Source organism: Mobula hypostoma, chromosome 5 (genome assembly GCF_963921235.1).
Source record: "Mobula hypostoma chromosome 5, sMobHyp1.1, whole genome shotgun sequence".
NCBI classification, from domain to species: Eukaryota; Metazoa; Chordata; class Chondrichthyes; order Myliobatiformes; family Myliobatidae; genus Mobula; species Mobula hypostoma.
The window spans coordinates 8,260,766-8,287,089 of record NC_086101.1 but is presented as its reverse complement, the minus strand read 5'-3'; the positions used below and the strand labels follow the sequence as shown (position 1 = coordinate 8,287,089).

At 45.9% G+C, this 26,324-nt stretch overlaps 1 protein-coding gene across 4 annotated transcripts in view; it reads left to right on the top strand.

Moving 5' to 3' along the window:
• The window catches only part of LOC134346549 (regulator of G-protein signaling 3-like), a 124,284-nt gene that overhangs the window by 39,088 nt on the left and 58,872 nt on the right, over nucleotides 1–26,324 (top strand). Inside the window, exon 1 of one of the 4 annotated variants that reach the window (XM_063047967.1) lies at nucleotides 18,678–18,769. The exons of the other annotated variants lie outside the window; for them this stretch is intronic. The gene's annotated coding sequence lies outside the window, so the exon portion shown is untranslated. Of the gene's footprint in view, nucleotides 1–18,677; nucleotides 18,770–26,324 lie in introns of those variants that run through there. 4 annotated transcript variants of the gene reach the window in all.

The following is a 26,324-nucleotide window of genomic DNA, read 5'->3' as shown; positions in this document are numbered from 1 at the left end:
GCTTTGCTGGAACACTGCCCAGATTAGAGAGCATGCCTTGTGAGGAAAGACCAAAATGTCAACTGTTTGTTCTTCTTCATAGATGCTGCCTGACTCGCTGAGTTCCTCCAGCAATTTGTCTGAGTTACTCTTGTGAGGAAAGTTTGAATGAGCTAGGGGTTTTCTCTCTGGAGGGAAAGGATGAGAAATGATTTGACAGAGGGGGTAAGATGCGTAGAGGAAGTGGACAGCAGTGCCTTTTTCCCCAGGTGGTAGTGGCTAATACGAGAGGGAATACTGAACATTTAAGGTGATTGGAGGAAGGTATGGGGTATGTGGGGGATGCCAGCAATAGGTTTTTACACAGAGTGGTAAGTCCCATGGGGTAGTTGTTGGTAGAAGCAGATACACTGGGGACATTTACGAGATGCTGAATGAAATAGAAATGTAGGGATATGTGGGATGGAAAGGTTAGATTACTCTTGGAGAAGGTTAAAGGGTTGGCGCAACATGGGGGCTGAAGGGCCTGTACTATGCTGTAATGGTCTATTCTGTTTTCTGTACCTCCTGCCCGATAATAGCTGAGAGAAGATGAGAAGATGGCATGGCCATCCCTTGGGTGCATTCTTTCATTGATTCTATTATGGTTCTCACATTTACTGAGTGTGCCTGCAAGAAAACAGATCTCGGGGTTGTATATGGTGACATAATGTACCTTGATAATAAATTTACTTTGTCTGTGATGAATAAGGATTTCCAGTTGTGTACTATATACATTTTCTGACATTAAATTGATGAATTGAACTTTGAACTTTGGCCCAATGATGGATGTTGCAAACTTGAGGCAACAGCCCTGTGATACCCCTGAAGGCAGGGTTATATTGAGCTGATTCCCCGACTCTGCAGCTTCTTGCATTCCTGTGCACACAATTTTCTGTATCACTCCATGATCCAGACATCTTCCTGCTTCCAGTTCCTCCACAGATCCCTCAGCCTCAAACCTGACCTCCTTTCCTAAACTCCTCCACCTCCCTCTGTTGGCTCAGCATTTCCGTGAGAAATTCGGTTTCTTGGCCTAAGTTAGCACTTGTTTACAGAATCACAGAACACTGTGACTAGAGCAGATAAACAGGTCCTTTGGCCCGTCTACATTCAGCACTGTTATTCTACTGAGTCTCATTGACCCATACTTGGATGATAGCCCTCCATACCCCTCCCGTCATGTACTTATCCAAACTTCTCTTAAATGCTGAAATCGAACCCATATCCACCCACTGGCAGCTCATCCCACACTCTCACCATCCTCTGAGTGAAGAAGTTCCCCACTAGGTTCCCCTTCAATATTTCAACTTTCACCCTTAACCTAGGACCTCTACTTCTAGTCACACTCAACATCAGTGGAAAAAGCCTTCTTGCATTTACCCTCTCTATACCGTTCATAATTTTGTATACACCTATCAAATCTCTCCTCTTCTCCTCTGCTGTGGGAATAAAGTCCTAATCTGGTCAACCTCTCCCAGTGGCTCTTAGCATCATCCCTGTAAAATTGTCTTTGAACTCTTTCAATCTTACCGATATCTCTCTTGTATGTAGGTGACCAGAAGTACAGAATACTCTGAATCCGGGTCTCACCAACGTCTGATATGGTACAACTCAAACATCCTATAGTTAGTACTCTTATGACAGCCATTGTGCCTAATTGATCCTGTCTTCAAGGAATTATAGATCTCTATCCTCACATCCATTTGTTATTCTGTGCCTCTCAGTATTAGACCGTTCCCTGAGTAAGTCCTTGAAAATATTTGATTCTCACTTGTGTGGACTGAGTCGAAATGTTTTACCACATACACAGGTGTTGTATATCCACACATCTTTATTTGTTTTGGCATTTATTATTACGTAGAGATGCAGCACGGAAGCATGCACCAATGCAGCACGGACACATGCAACAATGCAGCACGGGCACATGCAACAATGCAGCACGGACACATGCAACAATGCAGCACCGATGAGCCACACCACCCAGCCACCCACCTATTTAACCGTAGAATAAACACAGGATGATTTACAATGACCAATTAACCTTCTAACTGCTGCGTCTTTGGACAGTGGGGGGAAACTGAAGGACCTAGATAAAAACCCATGTGTTCACAGAGAAAATGTACAAACTCCTCGTGGACAGCACCAGAGCTGAACTCTGAGCTCCTGCGCCCCAGGCGTTAATCGCTCCATGCTAACTGCTATGCTACCATGCAGTCCATGCTGTCAATCTAATTCCCACTTCCCTCTCGGCTGTGAATATACACTCAGTGCTGACACCGGGTTCCACGCTTGTACCTAATAAAGCAGCCACTGAGTGTTTGTTCATGGTCTTCTGCTGCTGTAGACCACCCACTTCAAGTTTCAATGCATTGTCCATTCAGAGGTGCTCTTCTGCACACTACTGTTGTAATGCCTCTTTATTTGAGTTACAGTCACCTTCCTGTCAGCTTGAACCAGTCTGGCCATCCTCCTATGAGCTCTACCATTATCAAGGCATTTTTAGATAGATAGATAGATAGATAGATAGACATACTTTATTGATCCAGAGGGAAATTGGGTTTCGTTACAGCTGCACCAACCAAGAATAGAGCATAAATATAGCAATACAAAAACCACAAACAATCAAACAACTAAATGCAAACTATGCCAGATGGAAATAAGTCCAGGACCAGCCTATTGGCTCAGGGTGTCTGACCCTCCACGCGAGGAGCTGCAAAGTTCGATGGCCACAGGCAGGAACAACCTCCTGTGATGCCCAGCGTTGTATCTCGGTGGAATATGGCTGGGGTCCATCAGCAAAAAGTTCAATATTCGGTCTACAAACACGTTCCTCGATCGTAATATGACCCGGATTGCACCATCCGTTGTTAACCAGAACAGCAAGCACCCAACTCCTTTACGCTTACCACTCTCAGTGCACTTCCGGTCAGCCCGAACGGTCTGGAAGCCGTCCATGGAAAAGATTTGATCTGGTATTTCCTCGTGCAGCCCAGTTCCAGTAAAACACATAACACTGTACTCCCGAAATGTTCTCTGACACCTGGCTAGCGCCGTGAACTCGTCCATTTTATTACCCACCGAACTCCTCTTCTCCATAAGTCTCCAGATTTCAGCAGGGGTGTCAGCCGCTCTGCTTGCTATACCGGCTGGCATAAGCGCAATCAGCTGGTTCCTGGAATACACAATGCAACCATACTGCTGCCCTGCTAATGAGATGTGTCGGAATGTAAATATTTCCAGTGCTAAAAATCAAAATAAAACTCTCTCTACCAGCATGTTAGAGAGGGTGCAGCTTCAATGTGCTACGGTAAAAAAAAATACAAAAAATAACTTAAGTTAAAAAAGTAAGAAGAAAAAAGTAAGAATACTAGTCGGAATGGCTGTAACAGGCTGCATGCACGACCGGCGCATGCGCACGAGACTGCCAATGACTGGTCCCACTTTCAAATCCCTTAATAGCTCTTTCAGTTGGTCCTGATGAAGGGTCTCAGCCTGAAATGTCGACTGTACCTCTTCCTAGAGATGCTGCCTGGCCTGCTGCGTTCACCAGCAACTTTTATGTGTGTTGCTTTAAATTCCAGCATCTGCAGATTTCCTCGTGTTTGCCAATGACTGGTGTTTTTTTTTTGTTTTTCACACCATTTCCTGTAAACTCTAGTCTAGAGACTGCTGTGTGTGAAAATCCCAGGAGATCAGCAGTTTCTGAGATACTCAAACCACCCCATCTAGCGCCAACAATCATTCCATGTTCAAAGTCACTTACATCACATTTCTCCCCCATTCTGGTGACTGGTCTGAATAAAAGCTGAAACTTTTGACCATGTCTGCATGTTTTTATGCATTGGGTTGCTGCCACATGAGTAGCTGATTAGATACTTTAATTAACAAGCGGGTGTACTAGTGTAGGTAATGACGTGCCACTGACCGTATGGAGTGAGCAGCCCGCGTGCGCTGTTGTTGTATTAATAGCTCTGCCGAATGCAGTAAATTCCTCCAGGGCCCTGATAGTCAGGCATCTGGCTTGCCGGTTGGCTTCAACAGCCAACACTGTCCAAGGTTGCACTGGGGCAGCCTGCAAGTATTGCTGCGCTTCTGGCCCCAACATAGTACGCGCACAACTTACTGACCCCACGTTGTACGCCCTTGGAAAGCGAGAAGAAACCGGAGTAAGTGGAGAAAACCCACACAGTCACGGGGAGAACGATAGCCTCCTTATAGGTGGGAATTGAGCCCCAATTAGCGATGGCTGGTACCGTAAAGCATTACGTTAACTGCTAATGTGAACCTAAACCCACCAATGTGGTTGACTCTAGATTGCTCCCCAGAATGGTCTTATGGTCTTATATCATGTACAGTACTGTGGAATAGTCTTAGGCACATATTTATAGCTATTTATAGTTACTCTGGGTCTCTTTTGGACAGAGAATGGGAAGGGGACAGGGAGAGGGGGAAGGGGAGGCAGCAGGAAGCCAGAAAGATCAATAAACCAATTGTTTAGAATCAAATGACCTTGCCTGGTGTTTCAGGGCTGGGTGTGTCTACACCCATGCAACATTCCCCACTCCTGGCACCCCTTCTCTGCCACCTGGGTGTCAGTACCAGGGTGCTCAAAGCCTGTGCCCCTCAGCTATGTGGAGTACTTCGCCATGTCTTCAACCTGAGCCTGAGTCTCCGGAGGGTTCCTGTGCTGTGGAAGACGTCCTGCCTCGTCCCTGTGCCGAAGACGCCGCGCCCCAGCGGCCTCAATGACTACAGACCGGTGGCATTGACCTCCCACATCATGAAGACCCTGGAGAGACTTGTTCTGGAGCTGCTCCGGCCTATGGTTAGGCCACACTTAGATCCCCTCCAGTTCGCCAACCAGCCCCGACTAGGAGTTGAGGATGCCATCGTCTACCTGCTGAACTGTGTCTACACCCACCTGGACAAGCCAGTGAGCACTGTGAGGGTCATATTTTGTGACTTCTCCAGTGCGTTCAACACCATCCACCCTGCCCTGCTGGGGGAGAAGCTGACAGCGATGCAGGTGGATGCTTTCCTGGTGTCATGGATTCTTGATTACCTGACTGGCAGACCACAGTACGTGTGCTTGCAACACTGTGTGTCCGACAGAGTGATCAGCAGTACTGGGGCTCCACAGGGGACTGTCTTGTCTCCCTTTCTCTTCACCATTTATACCTCGGACTTCAACTACTGCACAGTGTCTTGTCATCTTCAGAAGTTTTCGGATGACTCTGCCACAGTTGGATGCATCAGCAAGGGAGATGAGGCTGAGTACAGGGCTACGGTAGGAAACTTTGTCATTGTCACATGGTGTGAGCAGAATTATCTGCAGCTTAATGTGGAAAAGACTAAGGAGCTGGTGGTAGACCTGAGGAGAGCTAAGGCACCGGTGACCCCTGTTTCAGTGTGGACATGGTGAAGGATTACAAATACCTGGGGATATGAACTGACAATAAACTGGACTGGTCAAAGAACACTGAGGCTGTCTACAAGAAGGGTCAGAGCCGTCTCTATTTCCTGAGGAGACTGAGGTCCTTTAGCAACTGTCGGACGATGCTGAGCATGTTCTACAAGTCTGTGGTGGCCAGTGTGATCATGTTTGCTGTTATGTGCTGGGGCAGCAGGCTGAGGGTAGCAGACACCAACAGAATCAACAAACTCATAAGGCTAGTGATGTTGTGGGGATGGAACTGGACTCTCTGACGGTGGTGTCTGAAAAGAGGATGCTGTCCAAATTGCATGCCATCTTGGACAATGTCTCCCATCCACTACATAATGTACTGGGTGGGCACAGGAGTACATTCAGCCAGAGACTCATTCCACCGAGATGCAACACAGAGCGTCATAGGAAGTCGTTCCTGCCTGTGGCTATTAAACTTTACAACTCCTCCCTTGGAGGGTCAGACACCCTGAGCCAATAGGCTAGTCCTGGACTTATTTCCTGGCATAATTTACATATTACTATTTAACTATTTATGGTTTTATTACTATTTAATTATTTATGGTGCAACTGTAACAAAAACCAATTTCCCCCGGGATCAATAAAGTATGACTATGACCTGTCCCACAACCCTCCCTTGGTGTTCCACTCTCATCATTCCCAACGTACTTTGCTCCACCAAGCTCACCTCCTGCTCCACGTTGACAAATACAGTACTGTGCAAAGGTCCAAGGAATTGTAGCTATATATACTTGCTGAAGATTTGCACAGTATTGTAGGTACAGACATACAAAATATAGGAGGAACAGCAGGTTAGCAGTGTTTATGGAGGGGAATACACAGTTGACATTTCCAAAAATCAACTGTTTATTTCTCTTCATAGATTCTATAAGATCATAAGACATAGGAGCAGAATTAGGCCATTCATTCATTCCATCACGCCTGATCCCAGATTCCATTAACCCCCATACACCCGCCTTCTCAGCTTATCCTCTGATCCCTGACCGATCAGGAAACTATCAATTTCTGCCTTAAATGTACCCACTGTCCTGGCTTCCACTGCAGTCTGAGCATTCCACAGATACACTACTCTCTGGCTAAAAAAAATTCCTCCTTACCTCTGTTCCAAAAGGTCGCCCCTCAATTTTGAGTCTGTGTTCTCAGGTTCTGGATAGTCCCACCATAGGAAATGTTCTCTCTACGTCCACCTTATCTAGTCCTTTCAACATTCAGTAGGTTCAAATGGGATTCCCCTGCATTCTTCTAAATTCCAGAGCATACAAGCTCAAAGCTGCCAAACACTCCTCATATGTTAACCCCTTCATTCCTGGAATCATCCTTGTGAACCTCTTCTGGACTCTCTCCAATGACAACACAGCCTTTCTGAAACATGAGGCCCAAAACTGTTGACAATACTCCGAGTGCGGCCTGACTAGTGTCTTATAAAGCCTCAGCCTTATCTCCTTGCTTTTATATTATATTCTCCTTGAAATAAATGCCAACAGTAATTTGCCTTCTTTACCACAGACTTAACCTGTAAAAAACCTTTTGGGAGTCTTGCACAAGGACTCCTAAATCCCTCTGCACTTCTGTTGTTTGAATTTTCTCCCCATTTAGATAATAATCTGCACTATTGTTCCTTTTACCAAAATGTATTATCATGCATTTCCCAACACTGTATTCCATCTACCACTTTTTTGCCCATTCTTCCAATTTGTCTAAATCCTGCTGCAATCCGATTGCTTCCTCAGCACTAGCTACCCCTCCACCTATCTTTGTATCATCTTCAAACTTTGCCACAAAGCCATCAATCCCATCAGGCAGATCCTGCCGAATTCCTCCAGCATTTTGTGCGTGCAGTCAAGATTTGCAGCAAAAGCAGAGTCCCATATGATGCAGAGCATAAATTATACAAGTCAGTGAAGAGAAAAGGCAATGCTTCAAAGATAACATCAAAATCAGCCTGAAGAAATTCAGCATTACATCTAATAACATTGAACTCAGTAGATACCCCTGGAGAAATCTTCAGGAGAGAGACACACTGCACGAGGGTGACCTCCGCTGTGCCACAGGGAACAAGTGACAGCTGCAGATGAAGAGACTGAACAACTTAAAGACCCAGGTACTAACCACAGAGCCTCTTACACTTGCCCAGACTGCACCAGAATATGTGGATCCCGGATCGGCCTCTGAAGTCACTTGAGGACCCACCAATAGGCAACCCCTTAGGAGATCATCATACTTGACTTGAGAGATCATGCAACTAAAAGGCGTGAGGAGAAGATGGCAGCGCGCCTGCGCGTGCGCACAGCCCTCCGGTGAAAAATGATGTCGTATCTGTTAAATAGGGGCCGTGGACAATTCTGATTTGATGGAGAATGGACGTGAAAGCACAGAGGAACATCTGGAGAAATTTCTGGAACGCTGCTGTCCTTACTGTGTGGTCAGGAATCTTTCGGAGGGGAGGCCTCAAAATCCCCGGGCTTGCCTGCTTTTGACGACTGAGAAAGAGGTCGAATCGCTCGGACAGAGATGGCGCTCAGTACTCGGTGTCGGAGAGCTGATCAGAGCTCAAAGTTTTCCGATGACTCAGAGTCGGATTGTGGTCGGGCATGGCAGGGAGAGTTTTTCTTCCTTCTCCTGTCTGCGTGAGATGTGGGACATTTGAGAGACTTTGAACTTTACTGTGCTCATGGACTTCTTCATCAAGTTATGGTATTGTTGCACTGTTGTAACTATATGTTATAATTATGTGGTTTTGTCAGTTTTTTCAGTCTTGGACTGTCCTGTGTTTTGTGATATCGTACTGGAGGAAATGTTGAATCATTTCTGAATGCATGCATCACTAAATGACAATAAAAGGGGACTACGTGTCTTCATAATCATCATAATTCTGCTATTACCCCATAAAAATGCCAAGGATTTGGAAGAAAGAATCAAGTGTTCAGGCAACATGGTGATGAAATCGGTGAGAAGGAAAGGCTTAAGGAAGATAGGAGCAAAGAGGGAGATCTACTTGGATTATAGTCTTCAATTCTGGTTGCCTCATTATAGGAAGGATGTGGAAACTTTAGAGTGTCCTTCTACAGTCCTTGAAAGTGAGTCCTCAGGTTGTGGAATTGGTTCAGTTTTTAGATGAGTGAAGTTATCCACACTGCTCGGAGCTTAGAGGAATGAGAGATGATGTTATTGAAAGGTATAGAATTTGTAACAGGTTACATGCTTAGAAGGTGGGAGAGTCCAGAACCAGAGGGAACGGCTTCAGAATAAGAGGGTGCCCCTTTGAGACTGAGATGAGGAGGAAATCCTTCTCTCAGGTGGCTGGTCTTTGCCGCAGAGACCCTGTGTGTCTTTGCTCACAGGGACACAGAGAAAGTCCCTATTCTGGGGTAGACACTTTGAATATATTTAAGATGGCACTGATAAGTATGTGCGGCTCTAATGGGAATCAGCAAATATTCCCATTTGGATTAGTACAGCTGAAATCCATATGATCATACGACATAGAAGCAGAATTAGGCTATTCGGCCCATTGTGTCTGCTCCACCATTCCATCATGGCCGATTGTTATCCCTCTCAACTCCATTCTCCTTCTTTCTTCCTACAACCTTTGACACCCTGACTAATCAAGAACCTACCAACCTCCGCTTTAAATATACCCAGTCACTCGGCCTCCACAGCTGTCTGTGGCAATGAATTCCACAGACTCACCACCCGCTGGCTGAAGGGATTTTTCCTCATCCCTGTTCTAAATGGACGTCTCTCAATTCTGAGGTTGTGCCTTCTGGTCCTAGACTCCCTCACTGTCAGAAGCATCCTCTCCGTATGCACTCTATCAAGACCTTTCAATATTCGATAAGTTTCAGCGAGATTTCCCCTCATTCTTCTAAACCAGTGAATACTGGCCCAGGGCCATCAAACGCTCCTCATATGTTAACCCTTTCATTCCTGGGATCATTCTTATGAACCTCCTCTGGACCCTCTGCAATGCCAGTGCATCTTGTCTTGGATAAGGAGCCCAGAACTGCTGATAATATTCCAAGTGAGGTCTCAGCTTCACACCCACAGTCACCATAAGGCTGCGATCCACAGTCACGTCCACGGGTACTGCAGTAAGTAATATACGTCAGCAGTAAGTCGCAGGACATCTGATCACTTAGGGAGCCATGGGCTATTGGAAAAGGGCAGGAAAGTAACCTAGAGGGATATTGCACCAGGCATGCTCCAGCAAAGTGGCAGAAGAGACTAGAAGGGCCAAAGGGCCTCACTTTGTTCTGCCATCCTGTTGTCTTGAGGATGCATTGGTGTGGATTGTGTGTCCGAGTCCCTGGAGAGCAGGAAGGACTCATAAGGATGCTATTCGGACTGGAGGGCTGGAGTTATAAGGTGAGCTACAATAGGCTGGGACTTTTTCCCCAGAGAGTAAATAGATAGGTAGATACTTTATTGATCCCAAAGGAAGCTACAGTGTCACAGTAGCATTACAAGTGCATAGATAAACATTAGAAGAGAAGCAGAAAGAATAAAAAATAAGTCGTACAGGAGGGGTTATTACTTCCCTGGCTAGAGGTTGGCTGAGGGGGAAGAATGACCTCATATAACGCTCTTTGGAGCAGCGCAGTTGTCTTACTAAAAGTGCTCCTCTGTTCGGACAAGGTAGCGTGCCGAGGGTGAGAAGCAGTGTCCAGAATTGCCAGGATTTTCCGTCGGGTCCTCTGTTCTACCCCAGCCTCCAGTGTGTCCAGTTTGACTCCTATAAGAGAGCCAGCCTTTCTGATCAGCTTATTGAGCCTGTTGGCATCACCCGTTTCGATGCCATTGCCCCAGCACACCACTACAGAGAAGATTATACCGGCGACAACAGACTGGTAGAACAGGTGAAGGAGAGGCCTGCATACTCCAAAGGACCTCAGTCTCCTCAGGAAGTAGAGGCAACTCTGGCCCTTCTTGTACACAGCCTCTGTGCTGTGCTCCACTCAAGTCTGTCATCCAGGTGCACGGTGCACCTCAGGTACCTGTAGTGATACATAACATGTGAAGGGTATCGATAAAGCAGATGGTCAGTTTTTGGCCCCAGAAGGCAGGGGGAATTTTAAGGGGACCTGAGGGGCAGGTTTTTCAGCTAGGGTTTGGTGGGATTATGAAGCCGCGAGGAAGAAGTGCAAGTGAGGATAACTAGAGCATTTAAAAGGTTCATGGATAGGAATGTTCTAGAGGGTACGGGGTGGCACGATATCATCGCAGTTCGTGTAACACCGTTACAGTGGCGGTGACCCAGGTTCAATTCGGCTGCTTTCTGTAATAAGTTCACACTCCCCATGACCGTGTGGATCAGAGACATAAGGCTGGAACAGAACCCGAGGCGGAAACCTCAGAGTAGAAGAACGTCCTTTTAGAAAATGAATGAGGAGGAATTTCTTTAGGCAGAGGAAGGCGAATCTGAGGAATTCATTACCACCAACAGCCGTGGTCATTGGGTACATTCAAAGTGGAGGTCAGTAGGTTCTTGATTAGTAAGGGTGTTAAAGGTTATGGAGAATGGGGTTGATAGGGATAATGAGTCAGCCATGATGGAATAGCAGTGCAGACTCAATGGGCCGAATGGCTTAATTCTGCTCCTATATCTGATGTCTTGTGGAAAGGTTGGTTATTGTGCTGTATCTCTAAATTAAGGTTAAAATGAAAATATAAAACGTGCAGGAAATTGGGGATGGATCAGGGAGACGATTCATTCAGCCTGGATGAGTTGGGCCTGTTTAAATCTATGACAGTATGGAGTGGGATCTGTCTTTCATGGGCGAGGAAGCTGACATTTCACTGACTTCTGCAGTGATAGGTCAGCTCTGGTTTATGTTGGCAGGAGTTTGAAACTGTGTCACCGGTAGTTTCCCAGAATTAATCAAAGGCTGATTTGTCAAAACTAGCCCACAAGTTCCACTCAGTAACTGGCTGACTGCTCACTTCTAACCTCAAAGAAAAGTGGTCAGATTAAATGCAATGGGCAAGAAATTCTACAAATGCTGACCATCTTGAGCAATACACAGAACAAACTGGAGGAACTCAGCAAGTCAGGCAGCATCTGGAGAGGGAAGTAGTCACTTGACAGCTGACTCTCCGCCAAAGACTTCTCCTTCCAACAAAGTTTGTACCCAGGAGCCAGGCAACAGTGATGTCATCAAGTGCTTGGGCAGCCAATCGCGTTGAAGCATTCTCACAAGCGGCAAAATAGGAGGTAATCAGCACAAAGTTTACAAGTTCAGTTAAAAGATATGTTAGAAGTTATAGAATAAATTATAAACCTATTCTACAAGTTCACCAACTATTCAAGAGAGAAAGTTGGATGGGGGTTCGATTAACAATTCATAACCTTTAAACCAAATTTAAGTTTTAATTTTTGAACTCATTATCCAAGGGACTGAAAATCCCTTTGTAGGAAATTAGATTTTCAGTACCAGAGAGGTGTTCAGCTGTTTGGGTTTATCAGTTACCATAACTTCAGCCAGGGTGCCATGGTGCTGCAGAGGTTAGCTCGATGCCATTACAGCTCAGGGAATTTCAGAGTTCGGAGTTTAGCTCGGTGCTGTTCAGTACGGAGTGTCTGTACGTCCTCCCCATGGAAGGAATGGGCTTTCTCCAGGTCCTCCAGTTTCCTCCCACAGTCCAAAGACATACTGGGTAGGTTAGTAGGTCATTGAAAATTGTCCCAATGGTTAGTTTAGGGATAATCAGGGTTGTGGGGTTACTTACTTATTTATTGAGATACTGCATGGAACAGGCCCTTCCAGTCCTTCAAGCCACACCACCCAGCAACCGCTGATTTAACCCTAGACTAATGATGGGCTAACGACTAATTAACCTACCAACCGGTACATCTTTGGACTGTGGGAGGAAATGGGAGCACCTGGAGGAGGGATACCCACGTGGTCACAGGGAGAATGAACATGCTCCTTACAGACAGTGGTGGGTCACTGGTACTGTAAAGGGTTTCTGGGGTGGCTTGTATGAGGAGTAAAAAAAGGCCTGCTCCATTCTGCATCAATAAATCAATGAAATAAAAACAAGACTCAAAGGTATTTCAATGTCATGAATATCCTGTAAATTATCAAAAATCCTTGAAATTAGATTATGAGAACACTCAGTCCTCCTCTATTTAGAAATGCATACATGCATTATGAAATGGTACAATGTTCCTCTGGAGTGCTATCACAGAAAACAGGACAAACCAAAGACTAACACTGACAGAACCACATAATTATAACATATAGTTACAGCAGTGCAAAGCAATACCATAATTTGATGAAGAACAAACCCTAGGCACGGTTAAAAAAAAGTCTCAAATGTCCCCGAGTCGATCGACTCCCGAGTCCCCGATAGCAGGCGGCAAAAGGGAGAAACTCCCTGTCATAAACCTCCCGGCACCATCAACTTGCCGATGCCTTGGAAGCAGCCGACCACAGCTGACACTGAGTCCATCCGTCTGAAAACTTCGAGCCTCCGACCAGCCCCTCTGATACAGCCTCCCGAGCGCCATCCTCTGCTGAGCACCTTTGATCTCGCCCCAGCCGCTGAAACGCGCAAAGCCGAGTATTTCGGGGCCTTCTGCTCTGGAGATTCCGGTTACCACACAGTAGCAGCAGCAGCGAAGCGGGCATTTCAGAAGTTTTCCAGATGCTCCTCCGTACTCTCACGTCCATCTCTATCAAATCAGAATTCTGCACGGTCCCCTACTTGATAGATAACAGATATTGATCACCGGAGAGGCCGCGCGCGCTGCCATCACACCGCCATCTTCTCCTTCATGAATCATATCAGAAAATGTCGCAGCTAGCAGCAGTGAATTGCTTGACCACAGCCCATAAGGACCCCAGTTGACCAGAGAACCTTGTGGTGATTCTCAGCACAAGTTCTGGTCAGTTGTGCTGTGGACATGAAGTCACCTGTAGCCTTTTATCTGAGGTTAAACAGTTTCCATACAAAAAGAAGTGGTATTAATGAGGGCAGTGTAAATGAGGTACACTGGACCAGTTCCTGAGATATCCTGTCAAGAGAGGCCGGGCAGTTTACGTCTGTATTGTATGCAGCTTATTCAGACATCAATGAGCCTAAGGAGCTCGACAGAGTAGATGTGGAAATGTTCTCCCCGGTGGGAGAATGAGTCAGTCACTTTGAAATGATGTGTGGAAACTGGTAAATTCGTTTATTGTAGTCATGTACAGTATACGGAGGAGTAATGAGAAATGTTTGCATATTTTACCAGAGAATCAGAATCAGGTTTATTATCATTGTGAAGCTTGTTGCTTTGAGGATGCATGCACAGTATATTTACAAATAGTGCAAAGCAAGAGGAAAATAATGAGGTGGTGTACGTGGGTTCACTGTCTGTTCAGAAGTCCGACGGTGAAGGGAAGTACCTGGTGGTGTGGGACTTCTGTCCCTCCTGCCCGATGGCAGCTGGGAGAAGTTGGCGTGGTGGGGGTCTTTGATGATGGACGCTGCCTTCCTGAGGCAGTGCCTCCTGCAGGTAATACTGATCGAGATTTTACATTTAGTTTTGTACATCGGAACATACACTGAAATGTGTTAGCAATCAATGGCATTAACAATCAGTATTAGGGACGTGCTGGGCAGCCCACAAGTATCACCATACATTCTGGCTTATCCACTGCACTTAGTAGGACAACACAGAACACAACAAAATGGAAGATAGAAAGGCAGAGTGTGACAACAGCTTTCCTTTCTCCCTTCCACTCACCACCCATGCACATACATGGTCTTCTAACCCCCAGGGCAGGCCATATTCTTCCTGCAGCCTCCAGCAGAATCATGGATTTGCAGACAGTGGGCCTGAAACTCCCCAGTGGACTCATGGAGTCTCACAGACTGGGACTCCTGTCATCGGGCCTCAACTTCCAATCAAAGTTCGGGCTTCAGTCTGGACCCCCAATTAACTTTCGGGTTTTGATTCGGACCTTAGGGCTTTGATCTTTGGTATCGATCCAGGATTTGCAGATGATGATGGATGAAGACCCCAAAGTCCAGGCCTGGAACACCAGGCGTTGATGACGGGACCCCGAGAACTAGGCCTTAACCTCCGATTTGTGATGGTGAGGATGGAAGTACCTGTGATGTATAGGCCTGAGTCCACGACTCTCTTGCGAGCCGGGTGTTGGGTGGATGGGCCAGGCTGCAAGATGAAAGGCTGTAGCTCAGGGGAACGGACCCAGTGTGAAGAACAGAGAGCACTGTCTGCTGATGGTGGGCTGCAGAAATAACAAGCGACCGGTGCTCATTAAGTCAGGTGATTGATGGAGCCTGTCCACTCTCTAAACCCCAGGAGGGTTTGAAGAGGACTTACTAGACCTCATTAAAGTTGCCCTCTCTGACAAACAGCTGGAGGCCAGATGTTCATTAGAGGAAGCCCGTAAGCTTGGTGCTCTTTTCTTTTAACCTTGCCAACTCTCCAGCACCTCCCCCCATTAAAACAGAGCAGGATTTTTCTCCAGGCTTGAAGTATCTCATTCAGAACTTCTTTTTTATTTTTAAATTGTAATTCATTCATTTTATTTGTCACGTATACATCAAAACATCACAACATATAGTGAAGCGCAGCATATGCGTCGATGGCCAACACAGTCCGACGATGGCCAGCACAGTCCGCCCACAAGTGTCGCCACGCTTCTAGCGCCAACATATCATACCCACAACTTATGAGCCATAACCCGAACTTCTTTGGACTGGGGGAAGGAACAGGAGCATCCGGGGAGAACCCACACGATCACAGGAAGAACGTATAAACTCTTTAAGACAGCGGCAGGAATTGCTTTCCGGCGCTGTGGAGCGTTACGCTAACCACCATGTTACTGTGTCAGCATTTATCATGGAAAGACGTGCCTTTCTGCAGCGCCATTAGTCCCCTCACTATTCGAACAGATGCTTGCTTTTAGGGCTTGGCAAAGGAATCGGTGTGTACTCTTTTAACACAGGACGTTAAACATAGAACATTACAGCAGAGTGCAGGCCATTCAGCCCAGGATGTTGTGCTGACCTTTTAACACACTCCAAGATCAATGTAGCCCTTCTCTCCTGCGTCATCATCGTTACCGTGTGGTATGACGCGGGCGACCATGGTCTTTCCATGACCATGATTGTTCTTGGCCAATCTCTACAGAAGTGTCTTCTCCGGGGCAGTGTCTTTACAAGACGGGTCAGTACTCTTCAGAGATTGTCTGGCTGGCTTGTGATTTGTACCAGATGCTCCCATGGCTTCACGTGACCCTGATCCGGTGGGGTGGCGGGGGCGGGGGGGGGCACTAAGCAGGTGCTACACCTTGCCCAAGGGTCACCTACAGGCTAGCAGAGGAGGGAGCGCCTTGCACTTTGCCACCCTTCCCTCCACGTGCCTGTCTAAGGGTCTCTTAAATGTCCCTAATGTACCTGCCTCTACCACCACCCCAGCAGGGCTTTCTAGGCTCTGTGTGAAAAAACCTAGCTCTGACGCCTCCCCCTTTCTATTCCTCCAAGCACCTTAAAATTATGCCCTTTCGCATTACACAACACTACCACCTCCTCTGGCAGCTCGTTCCATGCACTCACTACCCTCAGCACAGAAAAACTTGCCCCTCAGGTATCTCCAAATCTTTCCCTCCCTCAACTTAAACCTCTGCCCTTTAATTTTAGACTCCCCTTGCTAGGCAAAATGACTGTCAACATCCACATTATCTGCACTCCTCATGTTTTTATAAATTTCTATGTGAGTGAATCTACAGTCATACGGTAACAAGAGGAAAGTGAACTTTCTCCTTCTACTGAAGAAACAGGCCATGATTTCCTCATATTTTCAATTTTTAAAATTTGATTCGGGCCTGTTCTTTTTCGTCGGTTCCTTATCAGCTTTTAACTCCTTGAAAAAACACTAAATATCGTGTTCTTTAAGACAGTTCAATCTCACATAAAGTTTACCCCTGTTTACCAAGTCCCCTGCATCACCCCACTAATCTTTAGATCCTGTAAACAACCAGGATGGCTTTCTGGGCCTGTAATTTAAAGTCCATGTGACTTTTTTCAAACAAAGCGAAGGAAAATGTAAATTCTGTGTTTAAGATTTACTGCAAACACTTGAGTCGTGCATGTGGAAAGAAACAATTCTTCAAAGTCACTTGAGTGAGTGACTTGCTTTCTGACGTCCTAAAACCTCTTTTCCCCATCTACAAGGCACAAGTCAGGAATGTGATGGAACACACCCTACTTCAAAATTCAAAGCAAATTTATTATCAAAGTACATACTGTACATACCATATTCAACCCTGAGATTCATTTTCTTGTAGGCATACTCAATAAAGACTGCACCAACTGGGTGTGCAACCTGTGCAAAAGACACCAAACTGTGCAAGCACAAAAAGAAAGAAATAATAATGATTCAAGACTCAAATGAATTTATCATGGGAATATCGAAACCTACAGTGAAATTTCTTTCTGTTAACAACCAACACACCAAAAGGTGTGCTGGTGGTAGCCAGAAAGTGTCACCACATATTCCAGCACCAGCATAGCAAACCCACAGCGTTTGGCAGGGCAACACAGAACACAAGCAACAAAACAAAACAATAAAAAAAATCTTCCCTCTCACCCACTCACAGACACAGTCCAAAATCTTCCCTCTCACCCACTCACAGACACAGTCCAAAATCTTCCCTCTCGCCCACTCACGGACACAGTCCAAAATCTTCCCTCTCGCCCACTCACAGACACAGTCCAAAATCTTCCCTCTCACCCACTCACAGACACAGTCCAAAATCTTCCCTCTCACCCACTCACAGACACAGTCCAAAATCTTCCCTCTCACCCACTCACAGACACAGTCCAAAATCTTCCCTCTCACCCACTCACGGACACAGTCCAAAATCTTCCCTCTCACCCACTCACAGACACCGTCCTCTAACCCTAAGACAGTCTGCATCGATGGAGAGTGAAAAACAGTAAATACTTCCAGGGTTTTGGCCCAAAATGTCAACTGTTTATTTATTTCCATTGATGCTGCCTGGCCTGCTGAGTTCCTCCAGCATTTTGTATGTGTTGTTCAAGATTTTCAGCATCAGAACAATGTATTGTATCTCCTATTATCATGATATTTTATGATGTGATACTTATTTGAAATAGAGTGATGTCAGTCAAAGTTGACCATAGATATTTCATCCTAGCTGTCTAGATATGCAAACCTGGGCAGTATGATATGGAGAGCAAACTGTTGCCCATGTAGCAAGCTCTCCCTCTCTATGCATCTGACGAATGCAAAGGAATGACAGAGACCGATAAAGTTTGTACCAGTGGCGTCGCAGGAGTTGCTAGTCAGCATTGAACTCAATGTAGGATTGCCTCAGAAACTCCAGCTCTGGATTTTTCTCTCAGGGTTTACTCCTGAAACCTCCCACATGAATGGGTATAGCCGCAAGGCAGCGGAAGTTTGAGATTAAAGTTTTTCTTCTCCTAGATGAGCTGCCAAGCACGGCTGACGAGTCCCATCTCCCCTAAGCGATTGGTTTTAATTCACCAGTAACCCGCCCTTCTCCTGTCAGTTCTGTAGAAACGGTTCCTCTGGACTTAGTAGCTAAACCACACGTGAAGGCCAGGAGCAGGACCTGGTTGTCAGAGGCTATTTGAGGCGCACACCATTGGGATCATTTTGTAGGTAGTGGGAGCTTGTCCCCATTACCACCTCCGGCTCTAACAACCTTATGGAATAGAGTATAAAGAGATTAAAATGACTATAAACTTTAAAAAAATGTTTGAAAGGAATGCAGAGATAGAGTTCTTAGGCTGATAGACCTTTCAGAAATCTGACGGTGGAGGGGAAGGAGCTTTTACTAAAATGTGGAGTGTGTGTTTTCAGGCTCCTGTACCTCCTCCACGATGGTAGTAATGAAAACGAGAACATGTCTTGGATGATGGGGGTCCTTAATGATGGATGCCTCCTTTTTGAGGCATCACCTCTTGGAGATGCCCTCGATGTTGGGGAGGGTTTGTGCCTGTGATGGAGCTGGCAAGTCTACAGCCCTCTGTGACCTCTAATGATCTTGTGTACTGCAGCCTCCATACCAGACTGTGATGCGGCCAGTCAGAAAGCTCTCCACCACACATCCATAAGAAGTTGTCCTGGAATGCCTTGCTACTCTCAGCTGCCTAGAACCCTTTGGCATTCCTGCTTCCCTTCAGGATTCCTGCACTCCTCCATTTCCAGTCTCCTCTGCTTCCCTGAATCTCATGGCTCACAAATTGGTAGGTGAATTGCCCCCAGCCTGCAGATGAGTGGTAAGTATCGGTTGCAATGCAGGATAAGAGCAGGTATCTAAAAACACACCCACGAGGAAATCTGCAGATGCTGCAATTTCAAGCAACACACATAAGAATTGCTGGTGAACGCAGCAGGCCAGGCAGCATTTATAGGAAGAGGTGCTGTCGACGTTTCGGGCTGAGACCCTTCGTCAGGACTAACTGAAAGAAGAGATAGTAAGAGATTTGAAAGTGGGAAGGGGAGGGGGAGATCCGAAATGGTAGGAGAAGACAGGAGGGGGAGGGATGGAGCCAAGAGCTGGACAGGTGATTGGCAAAAGGGATGTGAGAGGATCATGGGACAGGAGGCCTAGGGAGAAAGAAAGGGGGAGAGGGGAATCCCAGAGGATGGGCAAGGAGTATAGTGAGAGGGACAGAGGGAGATGAAGCCACACATGGGTTGGAGGAACAACACATATTCTGTCTGGGTAGCCTCCAACCTCATGGCATTGACATTGACTTCTCTAACTTCCGCTAATGCCTCACCTCCCCTTTGTACCCCACCCATTATTTATTTATTTATTTATTTATTTATTATTATATATATATTTTTTCTCTCTCTTTTTCTCCCTCTGTCCCTCTCACTATATCCCTTGCCCATCCTCTGGGATTCCACCCTCCCCCTTTCTTTCTCCCTGGGCCTCCTGTCCCATGATCCTCTCATATCCCTTTTGCCAATCAACTGTCCAGCTCTTGGCTCCATCCCTCCCCCTCCTGTCTTCTCCTATCATTTTGGATCTCCCCTCCCCTGCCATTTTCAAATCTCTTACTAGCTCTTCTTTCCATTAGTCCTGACGAAGGGTCTCGGCCCGAAGCGTTGACTGTACCTCTTCCCATAGATGCTGCCTGGCCTGCTGCGTTCACCAGCAATTTTTATGTGTGTTTTTCTAAAGACACAGACAATTCTGCTGATGCTGGAAATCTTGAGCAACACACGCAAAAATCTGGAGGACATCAGCAAGTCAGGCTGCATCCGTGGACGGGCTTAAACAGTTGACATTTCAGGCCAAGACCCCAGCTAAGATTCTTACTTCACCCCTTTCCCCATACAACCATCTCCCCTCTCACCTATCGCTTGCCAGCATGTACTCCTTCCCCGCCCCACCATTCAGCACCTCTACAAGGGGCACTGCCACAAAAGCACGGCATCCATCGTCAAGGACCCCCGCCATCTCTTCTTTCTGCTATTATCGGGCAGGAGGTACGAAAGCCTCAGGTGCCCCATCCCCAGGCTCGGGAACAGTTAGCATCCTACAACCATCAGGCTCCTAAACCAGTGTGTGTATAACTTCACTCACCACAACACGGAACTGGTTCCACAACCTGCAGACTTAACTTGAAGGACTCGTTCTCAGTATTATTTTATTTGCACGTAGGTTATTTGTCAGTCTTTGTTTATGTCTAGTTTTGCATAAATTCTGTAAAGGACTGCAAAGAATGAAAGTGATAGTAACAAGTAAATGCCGTGATGATAAATGCTACTTTCCCCTTGACATTCCGAATCTGGCTTCACCCCCTTCTTTCCAGACCTGATGTAGGGTCTTGGTTCAAAATGGTGTCTGTTTATTTGCCTCTACACATGCTGCCTGACCTGCCGAGTTCCTCCAGCACTTTGTGTGTGTTGCTTTAGTGCAGGATTAGTTCTTTGTGGTTGGCATGAACTCAATGGGCTGAAGGGCCTGTTTCCCAGTTATTTGCCCCTGTGAACCTGAGCGTTGACCACTGCTCCATTTAGCAGACATCTATTCCAAGGACTGAGGAAGGACCATCTTCTCCCCTCCCACCCTGAGCCACGTCGTTAACCCTCGATGTCACTCCCCCCCCACCCTCCCCCTTTTGTAGTCAGCAGCTGTGCCTGTTGCAAATCTGCTCTTGATGGGAGCTGCTGAATTAATACCAGCTCGCTGCCCAGGCAAATATCATTCCCTTGAAATTATTTACCGAGAGCAAACTCTGAGCAAGCAATTTATGTTATTCTTATTTATGTTTGAGTTATCGTGTTTTAAAAAGCTTTTAACAGCCCATCACAACCATTACATGGTTGTTACAAGACATTATTTTGTTCTTACAAGTGCTCCCCTCCGACGAGGATAACACAGATTTAGTTTGTCACCAAAGACTCTAGCAAATTTCCACAGCTGTGCTGCAGAGTGACGTGGGCACGGAATGATCGAGCTGCAGAGAGTGTTCTGACTGGTTTCATCACCGTCTGGTTTAGTGCACAGGATCGGGAAAAGCTGCAGAGGGTCGCAATCCTAGTCAGCTCCATCGCTGGCGCTAGCCTCCACGTCTTAGAGTACGTCTTCAAAAGGCAATGTCTCAAGTAGTGGCAACCATCGTTTAATGATCGCCGAGTGTGTGCCTTCAGGCGTCTGTACCTCCGTCTGCTCACCATCAGGGAGGAGTGTAGGAGCCTGAAGACACACACTCACATTCAAGGTTTCAGGAACAACTTCTTCCTCTCCATCAGATTTGTGAATGGATAAGGAACATGCGAACGACCTCACTGTTCGCAGCTACGTACCTATGCATTATATTTCTTTTTGTAACGTAGCAATTTTTTATGTATTGCACTGTTCTGCTTCTGCAAAACAACAAAATTTCACAAGATGTGTCAGATTTAATAACCCTGATTCTGATAATGAGGAGCGCAAGTATGTGATTTTGGAGCAGGGGGTACGTGGTTTATTTCCCAAGACCATTCTGGAAATTTATTTCTGGGCTCTGCAGGGAAAGCTCAGATTGCTCTGGGAGGGTGAGGCGTGAGTCCCGTGCAGGGAAAGATCCCAGCAATACCCAGGAGGGATGTGAGTGAGCCAGTGTCAGGTGTGCCCCTCTGCTGTGACTCCAGCTCTCTGCCTGCCACCTTCCAGGATGTTGACCATCCCAGTGGGTACGGCAGTGGGAGGGGGGAAGGCTTTATCCCTTGATAGACCCCGAGTCTCTGAGCACAACCCTCCCCAGATGCCATATGGTGAGGAGCCTGGAGTCCCACAGCACCTCATTCAAGAACAGCTACTTCCCTTCCGCTCTTCTGCACAACCCTAATAACTACCTCAGTTGATCGCTTTGTACTGCAACGGACTTCGTGGTTTTTTTGGTCTCGTCGTGTTCCTTCTTGTAAAAATATCAGATAATGTACAGTATATTTATATTTTTCCTGTAAATGTGTGCCTGTGATACTGCTGCAGGTGAAGTTTTCATTGTATCTGTACTTGCATGTACAGCAGCTGTGCATTTGACAGTAAACCCAACTTTGTCTTTGGACATCCCATGGCAGGAAAAGACTGCTAACTCTGCAGAGTAAGATCCCGCTACCTGCAGCAAAACCCTAATATTGTATGGGATTCACCTGGACAATCCTACATAAGGTAGTGGATAGAGGCTGGTCCACTCAGATCACACTCTCTTCTCACTGCTGCCATCAGGAAAGAGGTCCAGGAGCCTCAGGACCCACACCACCAGGTTCGGGAACAGTTATTACCCCTCAACCATCAGGCCCTTGAATCAGAGGGGATAACTTCACTGTCCCCATCACTGAACTGTTCCCACAACATATTGACTCACTTTCAAGGACTCTTCATCTCATGTTACCGATATTTATTGCTTATTTATGTTTCTGGAGTTTTTTTTTCTTTAGCATACGCAAAGGTTGTTGTCTTTTGCACATTTGTGCATCATGTTGGGTACGGCCCTTCACTGATTCTATTTTTTATTCTCATTGATATACTATATATGCCTGCTAGAAAATGAATCTCAAGGTTGTTTATGCTGACATATCTGTACTTTGAACTCTGATAATCCGGCACTCCCCAAATGTTGCTTTTCCAGTCTGGTAGGTTTCTCATTGAGTTCTTTGTCACGTGCACAAATCTGATAAGGTACTCATGCAATGAGGAAACTGCTCATTAATTCCTTCAACATGGGGTGCAGGAGCCTGACGGAGCACATTCATCATTTTAGGAACAGCTTCTTCCCTTCCGCCACCAGATTTCTAATGCACCGTGAAGCCATGAGCACCACCTCACCATTTTGCCTTCTTTCTGCGCTGTTTATTTACATTTTATTCTTGTTACCGTAACTTATGGTAACTTGTATGCATTGCTCTCTACTACTGCCACAAAATAACAAATTTCACAACATAGATTAGTGACAATAGTCCTGATGAAGGGTCAGCTGTTTATTCCTCTCCATCGATGCTGCCTGCCTTGCTGAGTTCCCCCAGCAGTTTGTGTCTGTTCCTGTGAATTTCCAGCGTCTGCAGAACCTCATCTGTGTCAGTAATGATAAGCCTGCCCTGATTTCAGTTCTGTCAGGCACACAGACACAGGATTTAAATTAGATTATAGCAGACACTGAACGGAAAAACTGAGCAGAAGCAAGTTGTCAGTGTGAAAACAAAGGCACAATCAGAGACAAGTCTAAGGGGTGGTGGCAGATTTCGCTGAGGTAGGTTTGGGACTGTTCCGGTTCACTCAAGAACCCGATGGTTGTAGGAAAGTAGCTGTTTCTGAAGCTGGTAGTGTGGGACCTCCTGCAAAGAGGGCATGACTGGATGATGAGGATCCTCGGGAATGTATGCTGCCTTCCGGAAGCCACACTTCCTGGCAAGACAGTCACTTGTCAATGATTCAATGTTATTTTATTATTAAGTAATGATATATTAAGAACATAGAACAGTGCATTCCATTTGTAGGCCTTTCAACCTACTCTAAGGTCAATCTTAGTCATAGTCATAGTCATACTTTATCGATCCCGGGGGAAATTGGTTTTCGTTACATTTGCACCATAAATAATAAATAGTAATAGAACCATAAATAGTTAAATAGTAATATGTAAATTATGCCAGGAAATTATGAAATAAGTCCAGGACCAGCCTATCGGCTCAGGATGTCTGACCCTCCAAGGGAGGAGTTGTAAAGTTTGATGGCCACAGGCAGGAATGACTTCCTATGACACTCTGTGTTGCATCTCGGTGGAATGAGTCTCTGGCTGAATGTACTCCTGTGCCCACCCAGTACATCATGTAGTGGATGGGAGTCATTGACCAAGATGGCATGCAACTTAGACAGCATCCTCTTTTCAGACACCACCGTCAGAGAGTCCAGTTCCAGCCCTACAACATCACTGGCCTTACGAATGAGTTTGTTGATTCTGTTGGTGTCTGCTACCCTCAGCCTGCTGCCCCAGCACACAACAGCAAACATGATAGCACTGGCCACCACAGACTCGTAGAACATCCTCAGCATCGTCCGGCAGATGTTAAAGGACCTCAGTCTCCTCAGGAAATAGAGACGGCTCTGACCCTTCTTGTAGACAGCCTCAATGTTCTTAGACCAGTCCAGTTTATTGTCAATTCGTATCCCCAGTTATTTGTAATCCTCCACCATGTCCACACTGACCCCCTGGATGGAAACAGGGGTCACTGGTACCTTAGCTCTCCTCAGGCCTACCACATTAAGCTGCAGAGAATTCTGCTCACACCATGTGACAAAGTTTCCTACCGTAGAATCTAATCCTTCACTCCTACAAAACCCTCCATTTTCCCATGATCCATGTGCCTGTTTCAGAGTTTCCTAAATGTCCTTAATATATCTGCCTCTGTCACCACCCCAGTTCCACACATCCACCAGTCTCTGTGTGAGAAAAAATTACCTCTGACATATCTCTATATTCCAGTCCAATCAGCTTAAATTTATGCCCTGTTGTATGAGCCATTTCCATCCTGGGAGAAAGTCTCTGGCTGACCATGCTATCCATGTTTCTTATCATTTTATACACTTCTGTCAAGTCTCCTCTCATTGCTACAAAGCCTTAACTCACACAATCTTTCCTCATAAGACATGTTCTCTAATCAAGGCAACATCCCGGGAAGTCTCCTGGGCACCCTCTCTAAAGCTTCCACATGAAGTAACCAGAACTGAAACTATATTTCAAGTGTGGCTTAACCAGGGCTTTATAAAGCTGCAATATTAACTAGCGGCTCCTGAACTCAATTCTGGACCAATGAAGGCCATCACACCATATGCCTTTTTAACCAACTTATCAACTTGCATGGCAACTTTGAGGTATATTTTTGAATAACATTTAAACATACAATTATGTCACCTTTTGACAAGCTATACAATAGTAAAACAAATTTTCCAGTGAACCTGAAGTGTTTAAGGGGAATGTGAAGTACACAAGAACTCCAGATCCCAACTCCAGTTGCAAATCTTATCCATGATGCTCCGGTTAGATGCTGCGGCAATTGGCTGGGTCTGACTCTGTCTACCAGACATCACCATATGACCCTAACACCATAAGATATAGGAGCAAATTAGGCTGTGCAGCCCATCGAGTCTGCTCCGCCATTTTATCATTAATCACTTATTTTCCCTCTCAACTCTATTCTCTTGCCTTCTCTCCATAACCTTTGACATCCTTATTAATCAAGAATGTGTCAGCCTCCACTTCAAATATATCCGATGATTTGACCTCCACGGCAGTGAATTCCACAGATTCACCACTTTCAGGCTAAAGAAATTCCTCCTCCTTCATCTTGCAAAGGGACCCTCTTCTATTCTGAGGCCTAGACATCCCACTATTGGAAACATCCTCTGCATGTCCACTCTATCCAGGCCTTTCAATATTCGGTAGGTTTTCCCATCCTTCCTCTGGTGTGCTGACCAGAACTACACGCAATACTCCAAATGTGGCGCACCAATGTTTTATACAGGCCATTAGTTATGCATTTTGTTTAAGACTAATATAAATACAATAATATAAATTTAAAATCCAATCATGTTTTTAGTTGTGTGGAAATAATAAGAAACAACACCGGAGAGCAGAATGGCTTCCTGCCTGTTGGTGCCAATTGTTTCTGGTGTGTTGTCCTATCATTAGCAGTATCAGCAGTTGCAGATGCAGCCAATTTTAGTTGCACTAATTATGTAGATTAGATTAGATTCAACTTTATTGTCATTGTGCTGAGTACAGATACAAAGCCAATGAAATTCAGATAGCATCTGACCAGAAATGCAAAGAATAGTGTTAATTACAAAATAACTGCGAATAAAAAGTAAGTGCTACAGCACACAAATATAAAAGTACTGAGACAGTACAATATGGGTGCAATACTGCTTAGTGCTGTGATGTGAGGTTCAGCAGGGTCACAGCCTCAGGGAAGAAGCTCTTTCTATGCCTGCTGGTGCGGGAGCGGAGGCTCCTGTAGCGCCTACCAGATGGGAGGAGAGTAAAAAGTCCATGGTCAGGGTGAGATGCATCCCTGATAATGCTTTTCGCCCTGCCCAGGCAGTGTTTATGGTAGATGCTGTCAATGGTGGGCAATTGGGTGCCAATAATCTGCTTTGTGAAGGTTTTATTTATTTTAGCAATACAGCACGGAATAGGCTCTTTCGTCCCTTTGTGCCACATCGCCCCAGCAACCCCTGACAAGCCGGGTTAACTCTGTCCTAATCAGGGGACAGGTTACAATGACCAATCAGCAACCCTGGTATGCCTTTAGATTGTGGGAAGGAACCGGAGCACCCGG